Source organism: Platichthys flesus, chromosome 22 (assembly GCF_949316205.1).
Source record: "Platichthys flesus chromosome 22, fPlaFle2.1, whole genome shotgun sequence".
NCBI classification, from domain to species: Eukaryota; Metazoa; Chordata; class Actinopteri; order Pleuronectiformes; family Pleuronectidae; genus Platichthys; species Platichthys flesus.
Genome location: NC_084966.1, coordinates 2,701,712 through 2,714,706, shown reverse-complemented (window position 1 = coordinate 2,714,706; position 12,995 = coordinate 2,701,712).

The window sequence follows — 12,995 nt, the reverse complement described above, 5'->3', positions numbered from 1 at the left end:
TCTATCTATCATCTATCTACCTATCTATCTATATATACATCTATCTATCTATATATACATCTATCTATCTATATATATATACATCTATCTATATATATATACATCTATCTATCTTTCTACTCAACATATAAGTAGCACAACATATTAAGTATGCAAGTGACATGCAAGTAGACAGTAGGTGGTCAGGGCAGAGAGGATGAGTAGTGCAAATGGGATTAGTGCTGAGGTAGAATGAGCCGTGCAAAATACTTCAGTGACAGTAATGTTCCTCCACAGGACGAGTAAAATGGCAGCAGATGTAGTAAAATTGCAGCAGTAAAAATATCAGCAGATGAAATGAGGACGAAACGTGACTGGTGCATATTGATGAGTTCAGGTGGAGGTTGAGGGGGGTGGGGTGTTTAGTGATGTAGGTGTGGGGGGGCCCTGGTGCGGTGGTGGTGTCCGAATAGTACGTTCAAGTGGGGTGAAAGGTCATGATAGACAGCTGAGACTGACTCACGATTGGTCGAGCTTGGGCATCAGTGAGACCTTGCCATCATGGCTCCATCCCCATCGGCTCCCAACATGGCGGCATTGATATCCAGAATATTCTGGCCTCATATCTGGATGGTGAGAGGAAGTGGAGTCGTGTCCGTGAACCTGTGAACAAGTCAGAGGAACAATCATTGAAAACAGGAAGTTGAAGACAACTTTCTCTTTTAGAAACACTTCAAAACAACTTTATTCAAACTAACATCTTAAACACTTCGACTCTAGTGTCATTTATGATAATCATAACAAACTTTAACGATAAAGCACTTTTGCTAACAAAGATAAAAGGCATACAAAATAAATTCAATGGCAATCGTTAATCAAAATAAGCTGAATGAGATAAAGAAATAAAATATATATAATGTAACAGAATTAAAGAAAATCCATTTAAAAGAAAGACTTTGTGCAAAATCTGTGCAAAGAGGTGACTTGGAAAATAGATAAATTCAAAATAGATTAATAAATAAAATAAATGACCCCAGACAAAGTAAAATAAAATGTATTCAAATAGTTTATATTTATAAAAATGTGCTCAATCAAGTTTTTAAGGAAAACATCTATCTATCTATCTATCTATATATCCATCCATCCATCCCTCCATCCATTCACCAGCTGTTTTAATATTCAGTATTATCCCTTTGGTCGAGGCTGCTTTTGAATCGAGTGTTTGCAACATTCCTCTCTAATCTACACCTTTAAAAAAAAAAAAATCCCAGGCAACCTTGTCAGCCGCGCGGTGGAGATGCAAAGAGAAATTGGAGGAACGGCCTTGCTACAGGACCATTCGGAATATGTTAACAGCGCTGCTTCCCTTGAACTGTCACAACTTGAAAATCCTCCGTGTTAAGAGCCTCACGCGCAGGCAGCCATGAATATCTGCTGTATCCATAGACTTGGCCACAGAGGCTCTTAAAAAGCACTTGTTGTAATACATGACCAATTTCCCGGCAGCGAGTGCAGGGGAGTATTAACATCTCCTCAGCCTGGTTCGGTTTTAATGTGATGGAGATGTTATTAGAGCCATCACAGGCCCAAATGAATGGCCGGTGGAAGCGCCACAGCGGGAGAGGGAGACAGAGAGAGAGGGGGGGGGGGGGGAAACACACCGACCTTCGCCTCACCAAGGACAAGGACACTTGTGCTCGTAAAAAGGGGGTGGTCCGATTGTTCACGCCAGCCATGGCTGCTGAACCAAGCCTTGGAGTCAGCCTCACACGCTCACATTACACACAGTGTGTCCGCTTGCATTTCTGGGAATTTCACAAGTTGTGTAATGCCGCCGACTAAAGAAGTTTCAATCCAGTGTTTTATGATCTCAAGTCGATAAACATCATCTCTGTCATTCGGATCAAGTGCAAGAAACGATTGAGGACATGTGCTTTTAGTTTATAAGAATGTAAATGATGAATAACTTCATATTCATCTGCACATGTGAGATTCACTGTTACTCCTTTATTAAATGACAGATATCAAAAGGCTTTAACAACCCTGCAATGCATTTGATTCATTTCTCCGTCCTACTTGGTTGAGGAAGCAGTTCTCGGCTTTGAGCGCTTCCCGTGCCCGCCTGCGTCTATGAAGTATAATTATTTCACCATAATTAGAAGCGGATCATGCTTAGTAAACACAAAAACAGGGTCTCTTCAGATTAATAGGCCGGGGTAATGCGTTAGGCACGGGGAGCTGCTCAGAATGGGCTTTGGCTGCGCTCCAGCTCGGGCATGATTCTCATTGTGTGGCGGCTCCCGGCCTTGACGAACTGACCGGCGACTGGAGCACTTTACAGAAAGGGGGCGAGAGGGAAGACACTGGATTCTGCTATTGTTCCAACGCAAAACATGTTGTTCTTTGTTGTCGGCCATTAATAATACATCTGCCAAAATGTGTGGGTCAAACACGGCAGAATTACGCATGAGGCACCTTGTTCCAAATCCAGAGCGTTACATAACTTAAGAGCATGCACTGAGACTTTCCCATCATGCAACACTTGGGATATTTGACTCAAAGTACAGGGGGACGTTGGATTTAAAGCAAATTTTAATTACATTTGCATCGTTAAACTTTCTCTTGCACATTGATGCAGTTATTGCTTATTTCATAACAGAGGAATTTAGATCCCTTCCTCTAACTTATCCACTAACACTATCAAACTGAAAAGATAAAATGCTCTAATATTTACTTGCTGGTTTCAGCAGCAACGTGGACGGAGGGGAGGGAGTGTGTGGGGAGGGGTGGGGGGGGTGTCGCTCTCCCAGCAACTAATTACTTAAGCAGTTGTCAAAGGTTTGAAGCTCGCTCTTGAATTCCAATGAACACTGTCCATGGACAGCGGTGGTTTTGCATATATTATGAATATTTCAGCTTCCCCCAGTAACCTTGGTGTCGTTTGGCAGATAGGGGCTGGCAGAGAGCCATTTAAAAGCTTCTCTGTTGCAGGAGGGAGGAGACAGGGTATTAAGCTTTATCTATACTTGACATTTCCAAGCATTTGTAATTAATTCATATAGAAAGATCCCCCCCCCAACACACACACACTCACACACACTCGTCCCCCCCCGCCAAATTTCTCTAAATGACTGCAAAAGGTAACCATGATTGTTTCTGCGAAAGGACGCGCGACACAAACTGGTACATGACAAAATCACTCATCAAGAAGCGCCGCAGAAAGCAGGCACACGTCAAACCGGGTTCTGAAATGTGTTTGTCTCTCTTTCTGAGCCAGCGGGTGTCCAGCTCCAGCTCATAGAGACGTTTGTGTCCACGCCTGCTGCTCAGGATTCAAGGTGCGAGCTCAGGTGCGGCCGGGCCCTGAATACCATCTCACAGGTTTGAGATTCTTAGTGGGAATAAAGATGCACATGTAAATGTTAGAAGTGAAATGGGAACACAAGGCCAGATGGACACAACTATAGTCTGTCTGCTTGTCACCAGGGGTGGCAGGCGGCCAGAGACACAGGTGTGTGTTTCCTAGACTGTATATAAAGATGGACGACACGTCTCCACCTTCTCCCACTATACAGCAATGAAGCCACAAGGTGTTTCATCCCTTTCTCATATCATAAATCAACTAATTAAAACCTAAAAGAGAACTTTGACATGTACTTTGACTTCTTAGCTTGGTTCATGTCCCATCCACTAACATGGAGGATGCAGGTGGTGCCAGTCACCAGGTGGTGATCGAGATGCTTTGGCTCTGTTATTGCAACGTACAGAACTCAGAAGTCTCTTACACACACAGTTCACTTGCAGTTTGTCTGTTTTCCTTCTGTCCTTTTCCCTGCCTCACATTTCATCTTTCTTTCTTGTTGTTGAATTGAAAAGGCCGACGTGAAATCCTTAACCACAGGCCTTCAGAAAACCTGAACTATTCGACCTTGGACAGAATATTTCTGCGCTTCTTGTCCAAATATGGCAACACACGCAACCACTCGCAGAAAAGATAATATCCGCCACTTATAAAAACACTAGTTTTTCTTTCTTCGAGAAACTTTATTAAAATTTTTATAAAGTTTACAGCATGTAGTAGCAGTCCAAAAAAACTTGTAAACCGTAAATAATCCTACCAGCAGAGCATGCTGTAACTTAAACATGAAATACCTACGATTTATATATTGCATTTAAGCATCTTTCAGCGCATTGTTTGGGTTTGGATGGGGAAAACATTATTTTGTTTATATTGATCATATTTGTAACACAAAGTTTCAGTTAGCCAGATAGAAGTTTACTGATCTGTGTGAACTGGATTATATTGAGAAAACTAATGCTCATAATTAGTTAGCAATGAAGCCCAGAAATAAAGTGATTAAAGTTAATTAGATTACATTTAGATTTCAGTAAAGATCGAAAGAATTCGTATAAATCTGTATCAAGTGATTGAAAACATCCCGGCCGCCCAGTAAAGGTGTTTACGTTTTAAGAACTCTGGTGATTCAATAAACACCATAACCTCAGTTCTGATTGGTGCTCGGCCTCCTCACTGGAGGTGATGTCACTCCACTGAGACGACCACGCGAAGTGTAAAGACTTCAATCTGCGCCTGTGCCTCATCCAGGGCCGGACCCATCCACACCATTGTTTCCATTTTCTAAAAGAGTGCGTGACTTAGTGCGGCGTGGGGGTGGTGAGCGGGATTGTGTGCAAGCCTGCGTGTGTGTATTTGTGTGTGTGTTTGTATGTGTGTGTGTGTGTGTGGAGTGAGTGTGCCTGTCCAAGAGGTTGCCAACTGGGATTAGGGGAATGTGAATCAGTGAGGGACCACCGCGGTGGTATCCAGTGGTGTTGAGAGTGTGTAGCACCCCCCCTCCTCCTCTAACGCACACACACAAACGCACTACAACCCCCCCATCCAGCCACCCTTGTGTCTCTTTCAGAATCCAGTCCACCCCCCATCCCCTCCTCACCCCCACCCCCATTCTTGTCCCTTGTTTCTGCCTCCAGCTTTAGCACTTCCTAGTTTACTTCTGCCTGAGCGCAGAGCAGCTCTCTCTCCAATTTAGTGAGTGGCAGGGAAGATGTGGACTGACACCTCACTGATTCACTGTGTGTGTGTGTGTGTGTGTGTGTGTGTGTGTGTGTGTGTGGTTTGGGAATGTGTGAGCCGTTACATGTGGGTTGACTGAATGGGAGACAAACTGCAAAGAGAGGGGGGGGGGGTAAATAATAAATAGTAAATAAAGTGTGCACAAAGCTGTTTTCAGACTAGAACTGCGAACAATCTCACAAAACTGGGTCTGGACATTTTCTAGAGCTTGTGAGCAGGAAGCAGACGTGACGTGTAAATTCCGGCCTCTATCGCCCGAACCTCTTGGATCTCATCTTTCCAAGTTGACATCTTCATCAGCGTCTTCTACATCTATGACATCTCTTTTTAATTTCGAGACATTTGAAGAAACATCACTCACTTGCTGTATTTTCAAATGGGCTCACCTGTACATTTTGCAAGGGGGGGGGCATTTAAAAAGGGGTCAACACGACAAAGAACGGCTATTGACTCCTTTCCTGTTGCAGTAGAGGAATTTGCATTAATCATATCAACAACAATAACTACACAAACAATCAGGCCAAAGCCGTGAAGTTCAATGCACATCATTAGGTCACACAGAGAAAGTGCAGCATCAGCGTCTAGACTGTCACGATAAAGACGTATTTAGCACGTTCACCCAGGTTTCATGTTCACTGCCGATCACAGCCGTGCATGAGTCATTCGACCCGGGAGTGAAACACAACTGCATCCCCCACGTATGCAGACAAAAGCCAGATGTTCTCAGGTACAGCTCCTCCTGAACACATCAGGCAAATCTACGGACTTAACTGCTTGTCTAAAATCTGCCTCTGTGTGTCAGGGAGATAAAGACACATCAGCAGCTGAGCAGTGTCTTGATTTCACCTCTGTAATCTTTCTAAAATAATCAGCAACTGCTGCCACCTGACCTGTGTGTCTCTCCTAATTAATAACCCATTCATGTGGGAGAACACGCAGACAAAACGGGGCTTTAAAGAAAGAGCCAAATCATATCCTCCATCAGCCGCGATGCCATATCTCTAAATCCTCTCTTTTTATAGTGAAGACTGGTGTTTGCACAAGGGCTGAGGCGAGTATGTGTAGAAAAGCTATAGCTCTGTATGAGAAGGCCAGCGCTCAGTCTTCAGGGTGCCATCCTGTGGCAACATCAGAAGAAATGTCAAAGATTTTGAAGGCTTGGTTAAATACGACTGGATTTCTTTGCCTTAAACCTTCAATGACATTTTTGGCTGTCGGAAAGGTCAGCGTGCGGCTCCTGTGAAATGCTAGCTCTTTTGGGGTGAACTTCAATACAGGATAATAAATCCCTCTCTCTTTTTGTCCCTCCATACTCGCAGCGCCGGCCGCGCCACAATAGCCCGTCAACAAGTAGGAGAACATAAGAGATTTGATAGATATATCTGCAGCTTCTGTCCTGTGGATTGGGACAGATTTAGCTGAATTCCAACCTTACAACTCTACATTAAAAACTATATTTGAGGTTTTAAAAAGAATCACAATCTGTAAATTAGGCTTTTTAAATGAATTTACCGGTGAGGATTGTTTTAACATTCCACCCGTGAATCTTTCATCCTTTTTACAGTCGTCGTTAAAGAGAAGGAGTCAGTATTGACCAGTGGCTCAGGGGAAGGCTCTCGTAAGCTCATTGAATGAATGTGATTCATAAGGTGGAAACCCCAGAAATAGAAACAAGTAAGGAAATAGAAGCCAAAGGATATACACTGTTGAGTTGAAGCCTGATACCTAAGGGTTGAACATCCATTACCTCTCTGAAAAATGGTTTGATGCTGAAGTGCAAAGACTCTTGGGGCAGGTTTGGCCAAGAAGGATCCACCCGTCGGCTCCTTCGTTTATTGGCGATGGACGGATGCATTTGTTGGTTCCTCCGAAGGATGCAGCCCCGGGATTGAGACGCAGCTTTCGTGTCCTGCAGCAAAATAGGAAATGCAACTTATTCACCCTCCACTTGTGTGTGAGTAAACGTGTCATCGGCGAGGGAGCAGTCTCTGTACTACAGTGTAATTAAAATATTGATCACAGTAACAGGTATTGGTTCACAGTCATTTTTCATTAGCTGCAGTTGTTTCCGCTGCGGCGACCTGAGTCACTTCCACTGAGCAGCAGCACAAGCACAGTGGTGCTACATCGAAACACGATGACACAAGTGCAAGAGGAGATTTCAGTTGTGTGCATTTGACAGGAGGTAAATGTGCCAAGGAGCTAAGTCATCACCAGCAACAAGCTACAGCTTCACTCGCACATGATCACGTACTTGAACGCTCCCTGCTGTAGTCTCAGCTCTTGCTTTACCAGAGGATGCTGCACTCCACCATCCACCGCAGTGATGCACAATTACTCCTTCACTACGATGCCACACAAAGACGATTTGGAGAGAGGGAGAATCTGATGAGAAGCATTGAACAGGAATTAAATCATGTTTTCCACACCATAGCCTCGGAAAATGGTGCTTGAGACACTGGAGGGCCCAGCGGCGGATTCCAATCTGTGGGCTGAAATTGGAAATGAACAGCGGTCCCGTCTCCATTCTGACAGCCTTGTGTCAATAAAAGTCAGTCTCCCTCCATTGCTTCCCATCGCTGACCACAAAGGGACTTTTGTCAGCCGCCGCGCCGCTAACATCGCACTGAGATGCAGGAAACCGTGATCGCCCGTGCAACCGGTGGGATTTTAACGATTCACGTGACGAGGGAAGAGGCAAACAAAGTCTTTAAAGCCTCCACCTGTGCCCATAAGTGCCGCATTATGCAGCGGTGATTTGGTGGTTTTATGCTTTCGGGGTGAACGTGCACGGCAGCTCCCCTGAGCAGAGGAGATCATATAATGTGATTTATGCTTGTGGAGTGAATTATGGAAACACTGACCTTCCTTTTACATCCCATCAAACAGATAACTGGCCAGTAAGTTGCTGTTATGATAGGACGGGGGGGGGAAGAGGCACCGTCATGCCTGTTTACATGAACCGCTGCGGGCGAATGGCGACGAGCACCAGATTCATATCGGACGGCGTCTTTGATATATGAACAGGAGTCCGAAATTTGGCAGCGGATGAGTTTTTGGTGGAAAACACATCTAATGGCATCTCACGCTTTTCTTTTCAACACAATGTCATGACAACACCATCTCTGAGATTATTTTATTTTGGGGGGGGGAGAAAAAAAAAAGAAAAAGATCCTTCATCTCCCCCACCTTTGTTTGCACTTTCTATTTGCATATCAAAGAAATCCCATCGGGACCTGCTTTGCATATTTACATCTGATTAGTAACTTTAAATGAACATGTCAAAAATGGTCGAGTTTTCTTTTTTGAATGTGCGAGGACTACCTAGCTTGTATAATTAGTGCCAGCACATGTAACGCAGCCAAAAAACAAAACAAGCTGATTTCAAACACCACCTTTTATACTTCCTTTCATTAGGCGTACTCAAATATTCCTGTCTCACCTTGGACCTCCAAGCTTGCTAAATGATAACTCTCTCCGAACGATAAAGACAAAAATATGTACTGTATGTTTGTGGTAATATTTCTTTGCAATGACATTAGGTCTCGTAAATTCTATCAGTTTGCTTCTGATGGGAATATTTTTAGATGTACGGAGGAAGAGTTTGAAACGAGAACGGCTGGGTTCAAGGTCACTTAGTTCTGTGACAAAAACAATCTGTCTGCTTACCGTCATATAGTTCAAAGTCACAATAGGCTAAAGTGATATTCTGTCGTCTCGCCTGACAGCAGCGTATGTCTCCATGCTGACATGTTATTCCTCTCATTCTCGAGAGCTGAAGCGAGATCTGAAACCAAATTTAAACATTTTTCTTTTTTTAATTTCGCCTGTTTTGTCGCACGTGGGAGGGACGCACTCGATGGCCTGTGCCTTCTTATTTCCACCGAGCTGAAAGTTGACATGTTTGACGTTCTGTGCATGTGTGTGCGTGTGTGTGTATGTGTGTGTGTGTGTGTGTGTGTGTGTGTGTTGCAGCACGTTGTGAGATATAAACCAAACTTTCCCCTCTGCAGAAACTTCTGGGAGGCTCCTGCAGGCCACAGCGTGCGCACGAAGAGCCGGGCAAAAAACCAACTAACTATGTGATTATTAATTGGAGCCTATTTTGATTCAGTATTCCACGCTGCATATCGTCACGGGTCCTCAGTGGGATTGTGTCTGCGTGTGTTGGGGGGGTGAGGTGTTGGGGGGGGGGCAGTCTGGAGGGGTGTGCCGTTTGGAGCTCGCCATGCCCGCACTTCGGCATACCAATGAGCGGGGTTAAGAAGGCACGGCTCCGCGCGGAGACACCGTTCCTCCAGCAGACCCAATCCGCCAAGTCTCCGCGGACCTATTTCCAAAAGCTGCTCCTAATGTGGGCCCGTGTCAATCACCCCCCCCCCCCCGCTCCTGTCCATATGAAATAGTCATACATTAGGAACCAGGGGAGAGCACCTCGCTGTCTCCCAGTCCTCATGTATTCTAATGCTATTCAACTAAATCTATGGGTAGTTAAGTGGAAGATGGACGCCTGCTCACTGGAAGCACTTCCTGCTTCAAAGAGCGGAGCGTCGACATGTGAGGAATCATCTGTCTTTTGTCTCTGTGTGTTTGTTTATGGAGACTCACACTGTGCAGGCAAGGAGAGGATTTAACAGAGGAGGCGTCGTTCTGTCAGCAGGTGGACGGGGCCTGGATATTGGATCCCGTAGTGACATGTTTATGTGACAACATCTTTTGACAGCTTTGACACTCCATAGACAAACAGCTTCAAAAGAGTTGGCAGTAAACCCACCTCAAAAATATAGGGATGCCTTTTTTCTGCCAAATGTACAATAAGTTGATGGAGCACGTTTGTTTCCCTCTTTCTCAGTGAACTTCACTCATCGTCAGGGCTTCGTTCAGTCTTCAGCTCCTCCTAATGTGGCCTGGAATATGCAGCTGGATGCAAAATCCTGAAAGCACAGAGACGGATCAGCACCTAGGAAACTCACAGGAAACAAAGAACTCAATGTGTAAAACAAGATCATTTAAAATTGCAGAACTTTGGTGTGTTCCTGTTTGACCCAGCAACTTTCAGTAGGAAGCATGTGATTGGTTCTCCAAGGCTTTTAAAGCCACATTACACAACAGTTTTAAAACAGTTTCCAGATTATTTTCAAACATAAAGAGTAAAAAAGGCAAAGCGGATCTTGCTTTCCATCCTGTATTGACTCCTGATTTATTGGAGCCTCTACAACTAACTCATTATCAGGCTGTAAGGAGTCGCACTGTGGTGCCGCGGAGGCAGCGAGTTCCTCCATGACCAAGGATCCAATCTCCTCTGGGGTCAGAGTACATCCAGCCTCCGCGGCCCGTCCAATAGCACCACGCTCGGCTGAGTGCGGCCCACGCTGGGCCAGAGGTACAGTGGCATGTCCACAGGACGTGAGGTAGTATGAGTACACCGCAGGGATCTGAGTGGATTTACTCTCCTGCCAGCATCCTCTGTGGTGGAACCATTGTACTGCTCAATATTTTTAAAGCAACACAGAGACAAAGAGAGACTGAGGGAGACGACATATGAAGACAGGTGGAGGACGCATTCAAAGACGCTCAAAGACGCAGCGTCACAAGGACACTTCTGCTTCAGTTAAAAAAAGAAGCTCTTTATCATAAAGAGAGAAATAGCTGAAAGAACCGAGGGGCCATGAAACTGAAAATTATTACCACTTGAAGTCTTGTTTCGTGGCCAGGTTTTTACTGATGTAAAACTTATCTCCCAAATTAATTTAATATATGTGAAAAGAAGCTGATAAACCAATTAATTGTGGAGGAGTCTGCTATTTAGAGAATGTGGATTTCTTTCAAATAGATTCATTTATGATATAAAAAGGAAGGCTGTTCCTTAGAGAATATCATTCGACTTGGAAAATTACCACTGGAGTATGCCGCCAAAAAATGTATTAATTTGTTTGCATTCATTGTTCCGACCTGGAATTAAGTTTTAATGCACAAACAATGAAATTAAGCATTGCATTAGCGCTAATATTATCCAGTCGCCGTGTCACAAACCTCCTTCTATACTCAAGTCTTTTAGAATCTTTGCAGGAATAAAAAGGACGGGTCACGGGAGGATTAGAAAATGTTTCTTTTGAAGACGCGGCTTTGAAAAGTTGTTTCTTTTTGATGCACAAAGCTGAAACACCCACACAGTGTCAGGAGAAGCTGCTGCAGCGCTGATCAACTATCCAGACGGTTGTTTGTGCCGCTGCTGCTCTTGTGTGTTTAATTGAGAAGTGTGCGACTGTGACTACCTGTCGTCTTCACCTTTATCCGCTTCATCACTGACGCTATTCATTCTCAATACACTGACTTTGTGTTTGTCGTGTGTTGGTTCAGTTTTTCCGTCTCTGTGAGATACATCACCCTTTATAGAATTAATTAACACATTAACCTGCTTAGAAAACAAAAGATTTAATAAGCACCTGCACACACACACTATTTGGGGTTCAAGCTACGAGATTTATATTTCCTTTCTGCCCAGTTAACATTCAAACCAATGGTGCAGGATACTAAGCCAATATTGAACAATAGAAGAAGAAAAAAATTATATTAAATGAATACTTGCACAAATACACCACAGCTAATTTTCCTTGGATATGAACGTATAAATGTCGATGTAAAAATGACATTACAATGTAGGAAAACCTACCAGATCAAATGTAAACAAGGTAAACTGGTCATTCTACAGGAGCAGGAGCTAATGAGCTCACGTCTAATTTCTACAAAGAAGAAGTGAACTCAACAAACACGTCAACATGAGTGAACACAAGTATCAGGATCAGAAAACACTCACACACGATGTCCACAGGTGCAGGCAGGTGAGCAGGACGCCATTAACGTGACGTCTGGATGTAAACACACTCACTTCCGGTTCTTTCGTCAACTTCCGGTTACTCCAATCAACCAGTAGGGGGCAGAAAAAGCGAGATGAATCTGACCCGACCCACTTATCTAATTAAACTGAATAGATGACACTTCAAGGATGATTTGTTGGATTTATTAGAAATGAAATTAGTGTAGTTTGAAACTGTTCATGATATAATCTGCAGAGTCTTATAACACTGACATTTAATGAGTTTAACAGAAACTCTTGTTTTTCATTTCATAACGACACATTTTTCTTCTAATCCATTAGGTTTTTTAAGGTTAATTTTGGTTTAAGAGGTAAGTGGGTGTTCCACTAACCAGAGCGTCAGCGGTTCGATCCCAGTCTTACCCGTTGAATGGCAAAACTTTACTGTAAAGCACAAACTTTATATAAATACAGAGCATTTAGCATTTTACTAATTATTATCTCACAACTTCAGGAGTAGCTGAATTTTCCACTTGATCCTTTTGTTTCCTAAAGATTGTTAAAATTCTTTCTTCAACGAACGTAGCAAAAAATAAGAGGCATCCATTCAACACTTGTTTTATTTTTGAGATAAGAGATGTGAAAGTATTTCTCAGGTGTCTTTTTTAAGTTGCTTGCTGCCATTCATCACAACCACAAATAACTTCCCTACAGTCCTTAAACTCCACTTTTAATATTGTTTAGGAATTTATTTCCTATAATAAAACCTTGAATTCCAGTTCAGAAAAGCCTAAAGTCCTTCTGGTGGAGCAGTGGATATGGTTAGTGTATAGCATGAAGCCCAGCGGAGGAATTTATCATTACTGTGTGAAGCCTGTCGGTATGTGTGCTTTTAAAATTAATGACAGCAGCACTCTGACTTTTAGTCCGTCTAAAATTTTCATTAAATTTCATTATTCATCTGTCTCTGTGGCCCTGAATTAATAAACTCCAGGTATCATATCATGAATTCATATTACATTTGAGATGGACACAGACAGGTATGCAGGTTTTTTTTATACTCCACTTTACAATATCCTCCAAAAAAACCTACAATTAAAACTA